Source organism: Erinaceus europaeus, chromosome 18 (genome assembly GCF_950295315.1).
Source record: "Erinaceus europaeus chromosome 18, mEriEur2.1, whole genome shotgun sequence".
Classification (NCBI taxonomy): Eukaryota; Metazoa; Chordata; class Mammalia; order Eulipotyphla; family Erinaceidae; genus Erinaceus; species Erinaceus europaeus.
Genome location: NC_080179.1, coordinates 64,733,818 through 64,747,160, shown reverse-complemented (window position 1 = coordinate 64,747,160; position 13,343 = coordinate 64,733,818).

Below are 13,343 nucleotides of genomic sequence, written 5' to 3'. Positions count from 1 at the left end.
TTTAATGGATGTACAAAACTAGACGGGGACTCTTGAGGTATGATGTAACTACTTCTGTTATGTTACTATACTACTATATCAGAGTTTATTAGCTACAACAGGGCTTTTGTAAACTATTAGTTTATAAGGGCTGTCATTCACTCACATTGGCATTCCTAAAGACTAATACAGCGCTAAATAGGCTGCCAAGATATTGTGTGATTTATGAATAAATAAGTGAATGGGTGAAATCAATGACCAATCTTTGTCTTAGGAAATAATTCATAGCAGAAGACATGGCTAAATAAAATGGCATAAATCTTTTACATATTTCTTTCGTACTGTGTAAATTATTCTATTTTATATCTGTGTTTTAGGATAATAAGGTAACATATAGGGACCTAAGTCTTGAGTCAGGATAAAAACCATCATGTTAAAACTATTCTCTTATAATAACCACTGTATAAAAGATTATTGCAGTAAAGTTTTATAACAAAAATGTATTTGAAATGTTGATTTTATCATTATCTTAAAATCAAAGACCGCAAAGAATTTAAAAAGCTTTCAGTTAAAGATTTTCCTCCCATCACTTAACCTTTCATTTTAGCTTTTCGTTTTCATTGCATCTTGGCATTTTATTTTAATCCATCTTCATTGTAAAACACCATTATTTGCATTGATATATCTTTATGTTTTCTAGCACTTTATTTATTTAATAGGAGTGAGAGAGGCAGAGGCAGAGGGAGAGGGAGAGGGAGAGGGAGAGGGAGAGGGAGGGGAGAGGGAGAGGCAGAGGGAGAGAGGGGGAGAGGGCGAAGGAGAGAGGGGGAGAGAGAGAGAGGGAGAGGGAGAGGGAGAGAGAGAGAGAGAGACATCTAGCACTACTTGACTTTGGTTTATGGTGGTCCTGGGGATTGAGCCTCAAGCATGAAACTTTTTTTTGCATAAACAGGATGCTGTCTGTCTCCCCAGTCCCAACTCAATATGTTTTTAATGTATTCTTTTTCAATTCAATTTGAAGTCACATCGTGTCATACCTTATCTATTTTACCTCTATACACTCATCAACTCACCCTGTTCTTGGTATCTACCAAACATTCAATACAACTTTATGAAGAAAATGGATAAAGTCTACAAATGATTCTGTTTAATTATTAGTAAATATAAAAGATAGAAAAGAAAAAAATAGTTGAAAGAATAATTGTTATAAATAACATAAAAAATTAAAGTCAAATTTATTTTCCTAGGCATGTTGTCAAGCAGAAACAAAAAAGAATATATCTGTTTTCAAAATTCAGAAATAAAATTCCTAAAGGAAAAAAAAACCTGTCATTCAGAACAAGGAAAAAAATGGATTATACATATTTCTACTAAAGAAGTCATGGAATTCTTGGTGAGAACCAGCTATGTCCTTTTCATTATATGTAAAAGGACGAATAATAGTTGATGTTGACATAGGCTCAAGGAAGTCTGCAATCTTAAAACAAATGTAGTGCTCACATTCAAGCTTGCTCCAGAAGTTAAGTATGCCAGGCCCATAGAAGACATCGAAGGAACTTCAAAAGCCCGCATTACCTCAGTAGACTGGCAAAGAATGCCATTTTTAATCACCTAAGGCCACTTTATGAGCTTGGAACTCTTTCAAACATCTAGCAATTCCCTAAGCTTAATTCAGGTACATGTAGTTCCAAGCTCCTAAGATTTTTTAGACTTGGTGTCACAGAACCAGAACAGAAAATGAAAATACTGCCATATAAATAGAACATAGTATTTCAGCCACACATCTCCCTTTTTAGAGAGTAAGTCGGGACATAGGACAGGAGAACAATTCTCAGATATATAGCCCACCTAGGTAAAGCACTTTCAAATGTACTTCATTTATTTATTTTAGGCCATTTTTTTGGCTCAAAATCATGTAAAATTACTGTCTCTAGTTTCATTCTACCCTTTTGAAAGAGTCCAGATTTTGCGCTAAGAGTTTAAAGCCACAGCAAAGAGCTAGGCCAAGAGGGAAAGCTTTTGAAGAGTTCTCACAGCTGTGAAAACACAGGCCTCAGGCTGTGTGTAGAGTTACTTCAAACAGCTGCTTCAGGTGACTAAACACCTTGAGTCTCATTCATCAAGTGTTGTTTATACTGGCTGACAGACCAGACTTGGAGAATTAACTCAGAGAAAAAAAGATGTACTACATACCAAGTATGGGAAAGGAAACTAGTTTTAAAAATGTGAAACAAAGAAAAAATAATAACCTGAGTAAATTTCAGAGTGCAGAACAAGAAGGATTTTGTTTTATGTTAATACATCTTGTAATACCCTTTGCATACTGTAATACAATGGTGATATAGCAATGAGTGAGAGTTTGTCACTTTTGAGCCTATGAACAAAATTGAGATGGACAATGTTCACATGGAGGGGAGACTATCTCAAAGAAGTGGTCACATAACTTCTCATTAATTATCAGCGAGCACAATATTGACAGAGTAAGTATAAATGATGCATTATAATTATTTTTAAGAAGGAAAATATGGCTTTCTTCTTGCCTAGATTCACTGCTTTATCACAAATATTATCTTATCAAGCTTTGGCCACAAGGTTCATCACCCTGAGTTAAAAAAAAAAAAGTCTTTCATCTAATCTATTCAAAAAGGTGACATGATAATATATTTTAAACCATGTAACTATTTGCATGGATCAAAAGGAGAATGAAATCAAATGACATGAGTCAGTGTCAAGTGAAATGTTACTAGTTAAGTAAGCTTTAAATATTGAAAGCCAGTTTTAATATTTCCTTTTAATCTAGAAATATATCACTTGGTGTTTTTTTTTTTTTTCTTTATAACTTCAGGGCGGTAGCTAACAATATTTTCCATGGCTTCATTTAGCTCTAAGCAGAAAAATATACCCTCCCCTCTTCTTTGTGATGGAAGACATTGCCAGTTGCAACTTCTATGGTCAAATTAGATTATCATTTACATTAAGGCAGGTTTCAAAAGTAAGACTTCTAAGCCTCTTTGCCCCCTGATTAGTTTATGAATGGTATTTGAATATTGCTTCCATTTCTCTGATTTTTTTTTATTCTAGCTCAAATTACCTTAGGATTTTTCAAAAGTGATATGCTTTACTTTTTTCTAATCTGTTTTTATGTGTGCTTGATAGTGGTTTATAACATTATAACACCACAGGTTATAGTCCCACATGTAGTCAATTCTGCTGTGCTTACAGAAGTTCTGGGGTCGTGTGGAAATGCAGATTTGAATTCATCAAATCTAGACTGGACCTGTGAGTCTACATTTCTGACAGTTTCCTATGTGGAGAAGCCTTTTAATTTGATATAGTTCCATTGGCTTATTTTTGTTTTAGTATTCTAGCAATTGGATTTGTATCATTGAAGATGCCTATAAAATTTAGATGGAAAAGAGTGTGGCCAGTATTTTTCTCTAGGCATTGGGCATGGCTTTTTTCTTCTCTACCCTTGAAAATCTCCCTGAAATTTAATATTTTATTTTATAACAATTAAATAATTGTATAGATCTGTAATTAAATTTTAAAGACAGGTAAGCTTTATTGATTTTATCCTATTTATATTATACACATCAACCCCAAATTGTAATGGATACAATGTCCAACAAGAAAACTTAAATAGATATGATGCATTTTAGTAAATATATTACTATTATAAAAGAGTAAAAGTAATATTTTTCACTTTAGTCTTATTTTACTTGGCTATATGAGACTAGAGACTATATGAGACTATATTAAAATATACTATTTATTTCTAACTATTAATCAAACTAATGAAGAAAGCAAGTTATATAATCAGTATATCCTGCTATTGAAATAAAGAGCTAAAGACTGAACATATTTATTTAAAGATACATATTAATATCATCCAAATGAAATCAAATACAATAATCCAAATAGAACACGCATGTGAAGAATCACTTTTCATCTTCAGCAATAGAATTCATGAAACAACCACAAATTAACATTTATGAAAACAAACAAATGCTTGCCACATTTGGGTAGCAACAAAGGTATTATAAATTTCCTTAGCAAATAATTGAAAGATTTAAGTAAACAACAGCATCAGGATCTTGGGAGGCAACAGAAGCCAAAGAATGTATAAAATTATTTATTGAAAGTATACTCATCTAAAAAGAAGAATCTTAAGAGAAGCCACTGCACCCATTTTACAGATGAAAACAGTGAGTCCCTCATACATTTAATCCGCTTTTTTTTTTTTTTGCCTCCAGGGTTATTGCTGGGGCTCAGTGCCTGCACCATGAATCCACTGCTTCTGGAGGCCATTTTTCCCCCCTTTTGTTGCCCTTGTTGTTGTAGCCTTGTTGTGGTTATAATTGTTATTGTTGATGTTGTTCGTTGTTGGATAGGACAGAGAGAAATCAAGAGAGGAGGGGAAGACAGAGAGGGGGAGAGAAAGATAAACACCTGCAGACTGGCTTCACCACTTGTGAAGTGACTCGCCTGCATGTGGAGGACCAGGGTCTCCAACAAGGATCTTTACACCTCTCCTTGAGCTTTGCGCCAGGAGCGCTTAACCCTCTGCACCTAACCGCCTGACCCCCTAATTAGCTTATGTTTGTGTACAGGGATAGCTGGTAGAGATGCAAACATAATTCCTTCTGATTTTAAAATCTGCCCACTGTCTAAAGTAACTCTGATTCTCAAAAAAAAATAGCACAAAGCACACTTAGGAAGGTGTAGGTGTTACAGAAGCCACTGATAAGAATAGTGATACAAGAACTGCAAAGGCAAGCAATGAACGAGTTCTGAGAAGTACTTGTAGAAAAGAAAGGTGAACATGGGGTTAGTGATTAGTAGTGGGATGTGGGCAGAGAAAATTTTACAAAATGGATAATACACACTGGTCACTGAGAATTAATTATACAAAGTTTAGCACTAGCTTTTCAGATCTGGGCTATTAGGCAACCTCGATATAATCTAAACTGCTTTGCAGAAAACATCAAACCAGTCCCTTTGAATTGCTGAGTAATTACTATCTACCAGTCACTGCATCAAGGAGTGAGTTATTGAAATTTTATATGGTTCATCAAACTATATATTTGAGAGAAAATGATTGGCAATGAGATTCATGGTGAAACTAAAAAATGCCTTTTAAGGGATGCTTGAAACTGAAGTAATTTAAATCATGCTCAGGCTAGTTTAGATACCCCCCCACACACACACACAAACAGTGCATTAATATTATTCTTTTCTCTGACTTAGAAGACAGAGACATGTTTTATACACAGTACAGACATGATGTATAGAATTAAACTGTAAAGAGAAAATGATGCAAGAACAACTAAGGGCTCTATTTGAAATATATTTTCCCAGAGACAAGTCTCTCTCTACCTAGTTTAAGATATGAGTAAGGCAATAAAGCACTATAATACTCCAATTTAATCAGCTACGACATTTCACCATCCAAACATAGGAGAAACATATGACACCAAAATCTAACAATAGACAGAGAGGGACAGATAAACTACTCATTACATCATCTCAGTAAATACTGAGTAACATTGTTGAATAAAGTGTGCTACCAGGGGGTAGTGCATGGAATTAGAATCTTGTAGGTCTCCTGAGGTAGTTTCTCTATTTCTATACTCACACTATTAATGATATCCATATATCTTGGCTCCATTGCCAGATGACAAGAATAAATAAATAAATAAATAGATAAATAAAATAAATAAATAAGAAATTCTGAGTGGTATTATTTCTCTAAGGTTTTGGTTGGTTTCTCCCTCACACACAGCCCCTACAAGAGTAAGATTTGTTATATATATTGAAAAAAGTAAGCTGGCAAAAAAGGGGATTTGCAAAAATTCTCCTGGGGTAGAGCCCCACCAGATCAGCCCGGTGCTCAGCAGTTACCCACTTCCATGTGCTCTTGTTTCAGCTCAACAAAGAGTTTTCTTTCTGCTCTCCTAACCTCTGTAGGTGTATCCGGAGGCAGATTTGAAGCCCTACATTCTCCTCTCCTATTTAAATCCTTATACTGAGGTTAATTTGCCTAGAGAATGAATGCTGTACAAGAGAGCTTGTCTCTTGAGAAACTCTTACTATTACTTGCTAATGGAATTTTCAGAAATTACAGAATAAATAAAAGTTGAAGACATTTACTTGTCAAGACAAGGAAGCCGGGCTTTTGCCAGGATCCTTCAACCTTAAATAGTTAATTTAAACTTTTTAAAGGGCAGGGAAGTCAGCATAATGGTTATGCAAAAGACTTTTTTGCCTGAGGCCTGGAAGTCCCAAGTTTAACCTCCTACATCACCATAAACCAGAGCTGGGCAGAAATTTGCATACAAACTCCACTTTCTGACATTTCTTTCTCCATTTTTTCTCTTCCTCCCCTTCTTTTCTCCTCCCTTCCTTCCTTGTTCCCTTCCCTCCTTCCTTCCTTCGTTCTTTTCTTCCTTTCCTTCTTCCATTCCTTCTTTTCTGTTTTCCTTCTCTCATTTTGTGTCTCTGCTTGTGTACCTAGGGCCAGCTGCCACAGTACCAATCAGTAAAACCTCTAAGATCATTCTATGCATCCTGCAGCGACTAGAAAACAGATTGGCAGCCAGTAGCTTACATGTGTTTCTGATTATGTTAATGAATTAGAGGTCAGGCCCTTTGACTCTTCAGTTAAAGCAATCTGAATCCAGTTAAAGGTAAAATTAAACTAAAAAGAATTTTGGTTACCTCATCACCTCCCCAAAATAGCTCATATAATATATAGCAAGATCTGGCATAAATGAGAGTCTCTTCTTTGATCTCCATACAACAAAGCTAGAATACATAATTTCCTCAACTCTAAGTTTGATAATAAAATATACATTTTACTCACTGAACCAAGTGCAATTACTCACATTTTCCACCTAAGTGATGGCAGTACATTCCATCACAACTTTACAAGGTAAAAATAATCAAATTTGCAGAACTTGGTTCCAAATTTCTAAATGCCCCTTTGAAAACTGAGCATGACAGCTATCTATATTCTAGACACCTTGAGTTAATGTGTGTGTTCATAAAGTATGGAGTAAAGTACTACTCCCTTAGAAGTTCTTCTGAGATAAGCTTGCTCTTTTCATATATCAAGAAATCAATATTTAAGTGATATTGGTAATTCCCAGAATGGATGGTTATGTTTTATATGTGGGTATACCGGAATTCAATATAACTGAGAAAAAGAAAAGAAAATTTAGTAAGACTCTTCCCCCAATCAGGTCATTGGGCAGTTACTGGTTTATAGTACAGTTGTTGACACAAGGGTACAACTTCTCCTTTCTGGATGACAGATGTCTGCAAAGCATTCTCACTCCCCAAGGTGGGTCCTTTTCTACCATCACACACTAGGCTCCCAAATTCCTCTAATTTAATGATATAGGTTTTGGCCCTTGTATGTCTTAGAACTAAAGGGCTTGCCACATCTTTGAGATAAAGGAAAAGAAGAAATGTGTGAACACTTTGGTTTATGGTCATAATGTGTAGATTGATGACAAGAGGTCAAGCACTCTATTATTTTAGCAAAAAAGGGTCTAGGAAGGAATTCTCCCATAGAAATGAAATGATAAGGCTTGTTATCAAGAGATACATGCCCAACATAGTATTTTCTTTTGAAGATAAGAGCTATCTTTAAAATTATAAGACAGAACAAGTTGACTCTTAATGAATGCATTAGTACAATAAAATACTCAACTAGATTTTTACTACCAACAAAAACATGAAGCACATCAGGGATATAAGCACTTTAACTGAAATACCGAAACTTCACACCTGATGAGGGAGTTATAATTTTACTCAGATGACAAAAGTTGAAATTGATAGGCTGAATGATTTGGCTCATAGCACATAGTAGGTAAGAAAAAGGGCCCTGGTAAGCCTTGGAATCACATTCCTAGCCACTGAGCAAATTTTACATCCTGACCAAGATACCAGCCCAAATAAATTCTCCACAAGTTTGATTCATATATATTACTACTAAAAAGGGGAGTGTGAATACTTGATAATCTTTTTTTTTTTTTTTTATCTTTTTAACATCGTATTTATTCATTGATGGGAGTGAGAGGAAAGAGAAACAAAGCATCATTCCGGCACATGCTATGTCAGCAAACAAACTCAGGATTCATGCTTTAGACTCCAATACCTTATCCACTGTGCCACTTCCCAGGCATAGTTTATACAATTTGATCTTGAAGTGAGATTATGGTCTTACTATAACACATGTTGACCAAATTTGGCAGCATATAAATCTCAAAAAATGAGAAGGCCACAGAGAAAGGAGAACAAATCTTCTGAAGGCTACAAATTGGATTAAAACTAGGTAAGCCCATCTCAATTTACAGCTAGTCAGTTAGGCAGGAAACATTCATTGACACTATTTGTAGTATCATTAGCATGAATCAACTTAATTTATGTCGAACAATATGTCCTAGAATTCATTTTACTGGAGTTCAGAGTTGGCCACAAAAGAAACTATATACGATTTGCTAAGAAGAAGTGAAAGAGTAGGCTATTTTATAATATAAATTATCACAGAGAAGGCCTTGCTCTTGCCCATTAATAAAATGTTTGGTGCACCTGCTCACCATGCTGGTCAGAATGGCAGTTATGTTTAACTTTTTCCTTTACCTCCCCAGAATCCTAGGCTAAGCATAAGCACAAAACTGGCAAAACTATATTCTGAGGACTACCTGTGTCATCAATACTACAAGTGACAAGAGACATACCCATTTATATTGTGTTCTCACATGTACTTCTTATTCCTCGGTCTTCCCAACACCATACCCATCTGTTCCTCACAGCAGAGGCCCTTGCTGATGTTAGACCATCAACAGATGCAGATAAAGCAAGGTCACATAAACTGCTTAACCAGATTTTTTTTATAGCCGACTCACTTTTGCCAAATTTCTTGTTCTTTATCACCTCCAGTAGAGATACTCCCACTTGAACCTGGCCAGTACATCCAGTATATAATTCTTTTCTTATGGATTGCTCTCCTAAGGGAAATTTCAAATTTGTAGTTAAGATGCTAATAGTAAGAGACCATTAGGGAAGAAAAATCAGAAAGAAATATTACTTTATTAAAGTTGGAGTGAGAAAAGAGATTTCAAAGAAAAGAAAGCACATGCATTATATAAGGAGGCAGATAAAATATTAGATGACATTTGTGAAATGGATTTTAGTTTGTCCATACTATCTCTATTCTGTATGTCACATAATTTCAGTATGTCATTGTTTCATCAAAGCAATGTGGAATTCCTGAGGTGGGAATTGTCTTGCTCATCACAAATATTATTTATTCAGTTATTTGAACTAGCTGACAGATCCATACTCCGTGTGGGTATACCTACATATTGAATAATATCAGCAATAAATTGAATCTGATGTCATAAAAGTAGCTAAATTCCATCTGCAGGGACCCACAGGAAAAATTAAATTTTATCTAACACCACCTACCCACAAGAAATGAATAGACTCTGCCTAAGGCAGTTATATCTGTGTTAGCTGCCAGAATCAAGCTACATTTGATGACTAACTAGTTGTAAAGAACAACACAACTTGAACAAGTTCAAAAATGTAATATGCATTAAGCACTTCCAACTCTGAACGAAAATCTACAGCAGATTTCAGCGAAGCTAGGGTAACACTGTAGCCTGATGTTCTGGGTATCTGGCTTTTGCTTGTATTGCCAGAAAGAATATTCACTATGTGTTTATATTAGAAACAATTATATTCAGAACAACTATTTCTATTCATATTATATAACAATATATACTATAACGTGTATATATGTGTATATATGAAGCTAACGGTTGCTACTAGGTCTTCACCATTCCATGCTGACTTTTTCACATAGAAGAGGAAAGACAGAGAAAGGCATTTTATTTAAGCTTCCTTCAGTGTAGTAGGGGACGGGCTTGAACCTAAGTCTCTTGCTTGGCAAAGCAGTACATTAACCAGGTGAGCTATTTTATTAGTCTTATCAACTTCTCTTTCACTCCCAAATAAGTCTCACCTGTTCATTTTCTTTCTTTGATCAAACAACTTTTGCTGGGAGGAAACACTGACTTACAAGACAGTTTTATATGAATATAATTTCTTATTTCCCAGTAGTTGGTGTCTACAAAGACTACTTTCACCACAAACTTAAGTCTTTCTAAACCATCCTGTATTGGATCTTCAGTTTTTTAAAAATATTTATTTACTTACTTATTTATTTCCTTTTTTTTTGCTCCCCCCCCTTTTTTAAAGAATTTATTTTTTTTATTCCTGAGAAAGATAGGAGAGCTAAAAAACCAGACATCACTCCAGTACATTTGCTGCCAGTGATTGAACTCAAGACCTTATGCTTGTGAGCCCACTGCCTTATCCACTGCGCCACCTCCCAGACCACTTGCTCATGTTGTTTTTATTGTTGTAGTTATTATTGTTGTTGTTATTGCCATCGTTGTTGGATAGGACAGAGAGAAATGGAGAGAGGAGGGGGAGACATAGAGGTGGGGGAGAAAGATAGACACCTGCAGACCTGCTTGTGAAGCGACTCCCTACAGGTGGGATCTCTCACCAGGATCCTCACGCTGGTCCTTGTGTTTTGTGCCATGTGCGTTTAACCCGCTGTGCTACCATCCAACTCCTTTTTTTTTTTTTTTTTTACGAAATTAACATGTTTTTCTAGTAATAAGTAATAAATCAATCTTTTTTCTTTTTTTTTTGAGAATTGTCAAAGACATTTATTTAAAACCACCATCTTTCTGGGACATATGTATAAGCAAAATGGTAGGACATAGTTGGTCTCATCCTATGAAAAAAACTTAGGCTGTGATTTTACAAAATTAATCAAAGATATAAAATGGTTTGAAAGAAAAAGACAAGACCACACCCAAAGATTTTACATTCTCTGCAAGGAGATAAGGCAGAAAAGCATAGTCAACTTTAGGTCATGGATTCATGGATTGGAAGAATATCATCAAAATGAATATTTTCCCCAGAGCCATATACAAATTTAATGTGATACCCGTCAAAGTTCCACCAAGCTTCTTTCAAAGAACAGAATAAAAAAATTACAGTCATTTATCTTGAACCAGGAAACACTTAGAACAGACAAAACAATCTTGAGGAAAAGAAATAGAAATGGAGAAACTGCCCAGGACTATAACACAGATATCCTTTCAAGTAGATAGAGATACTTCCCTAACCAACTTTATACAGTTGTGCAGTACAAGAAATAGAATTTTTACCTAAATTTATCTAACCTCAGTGATTCAATGGTTAGTCAAAAAACTATACCACAATTCAATGGCACACAAGCTGTAAAGTCAGCGATCTAGTGCAAGAAAAGTCACAGACTTGATGTCAATACTTCTAAATTGTATTTTATTTTATGCTTTTATTATTTATTTATTAAGCATTACTTTTCTTTAACATCAAGCAATGCTCAACCCTAACTTATGGTTGTAATACTGGGGTAGGGGGTGGGCAGGGGAATGAATTTGAGATTAGGGAGCTTCAGGCAGGAAAGAATTTCTAATCTTGAAATTGAGTTTAAAACAACAACAACAAAATAGCAGTAAACCAGAATTTGGGAGATAGCTCAGATTGTTAGAATATGTACTTGTATACTCAAGACCCCTGAGGCAATGTTCTGTCCTCATTCTCTTACTTCTTTTTCATTTTTCCATAAATAAACAAACCTTCATTTTTTTAAAATCAAGTGTCATTGAGGAATTTTTTAAAATCAAGTGTCATTGAGCAAATTATTTCTCTTTTTGAACTTCAAGTTTTCCCTCTTTAACAAGGAAAATGTTGCAAATCATGTTCATATTGTAAAAATAAACATATGCAACCTAAGAAGATTAAGGTATCAATTTAGTTTTGTCCAATATTTTAGATGGAAACTCCTAGCACATACTCATTTTTTTCCCCACTAACTTCAAAACAAGTCATTAAAAGAAGTCATTTCGGTCAGTTAGCTTGATAGCCCATCTGGATTGTGCACATGCTTTGTCATGGTCAGGACCAGTTTCCAGTCCATTCCTACTCACTGGAGCAACCTTCAGTGCTGTGGTTTCTCTCACTCCTTACCTCTGTCTCTGTCTCTGTTTTTCTATTTGGAAAGAGACAGCTTGAAGCACTGAAGCTATAGCAAGGGCAAGGACAAAAGTCAGCAAGCAAACAAAAAAGCAAATAAATTTTCTGACTCAAAAGATACCTCCATTATTCTTTTTTATTTATTATTTATTTATTTATTTATTTATTTATTTTTTTTTTTTTTCCTCCTCCAGGGTTATTGCTGGGCTCGGTGCCTGCACCATGAATCCACCGCTCCTGGAGGCCATTTTTCCCCCCTTTTGTTGCCCTTGTTGTAGCTTCATTGTGGTTGTTATTATTGCCCTTGTTGATGCAATTCGTTGTTGGATAGGACAGAGAGAAATGGAGAGAGGAGGGGAAGACAGAGAAGGGGAGAGAAAGACAGACACCTGCAGACCTGCTTCACCGCCTGTGAAGCGACTCCCCTGCAGGTGGGGAGCCGGGGGCTCGAACCGGGATCCTTACGCCGGTTCCTGCGCTTTGCGCCACATGCGCTTAACCCACTGCACCACCGCCCGACCCCCCAGATACCTCCATTATTCTTAAAGGTGCTAAAGCTTCTTCACTTAAATGGCTTAGTGTTTTCTTTCATCAGAATCCGGCATGAAGCCCAGCCTGTCTATCTTGGCGTTACTCTCGATCGCACTCTGTCATTTCACAAACATCTCATAAAAACTGCAGCAAAGGTGGGCGCGAGGAATCACATCATTGCAAGACTGGCCAGCTCCTCATGGGGCACGAGCGCTTCCACACTACGATTGATCATCATCTCTGGCATTATGCTATTCCACTGCAGAATACTGTGCCCCAGTATGGTTCCGTAGCCCCCATGTCCACTTGGTCGATTCCAAATTATATTCCTCCATGAGGATGATTTCTGGAACCATCCGTTCCACCCCAGTTCCATGGCTGCCAGTTCTCAGCAACATCGCCCCGCCAGATATTCGTCGGGATGCGGCATCATCTAAGTTCATTTCCCACGTCTACGCTCGACCGGACCTGCCAATATACGCGGATATCTTCGCCCACCCTGTCCAACGCTTGACGTCTCGTCACCCAATCTGGTCCCCTACGCCTACACTGAACTTCTCTGTTCCAGACTCTTGGAAACAGAGTTGGCAGTCAGCTGAGGTAAAGAACAAACACCTCGTCACAGACCCCCGCGAGCGTCAACCCGGCTTTGACCTAGCACGTTATGATTGGGCCCTCCTCAATCGCTATCAAACAGGCCATGGCCGGTGCGCCGCTATGTTCCATCA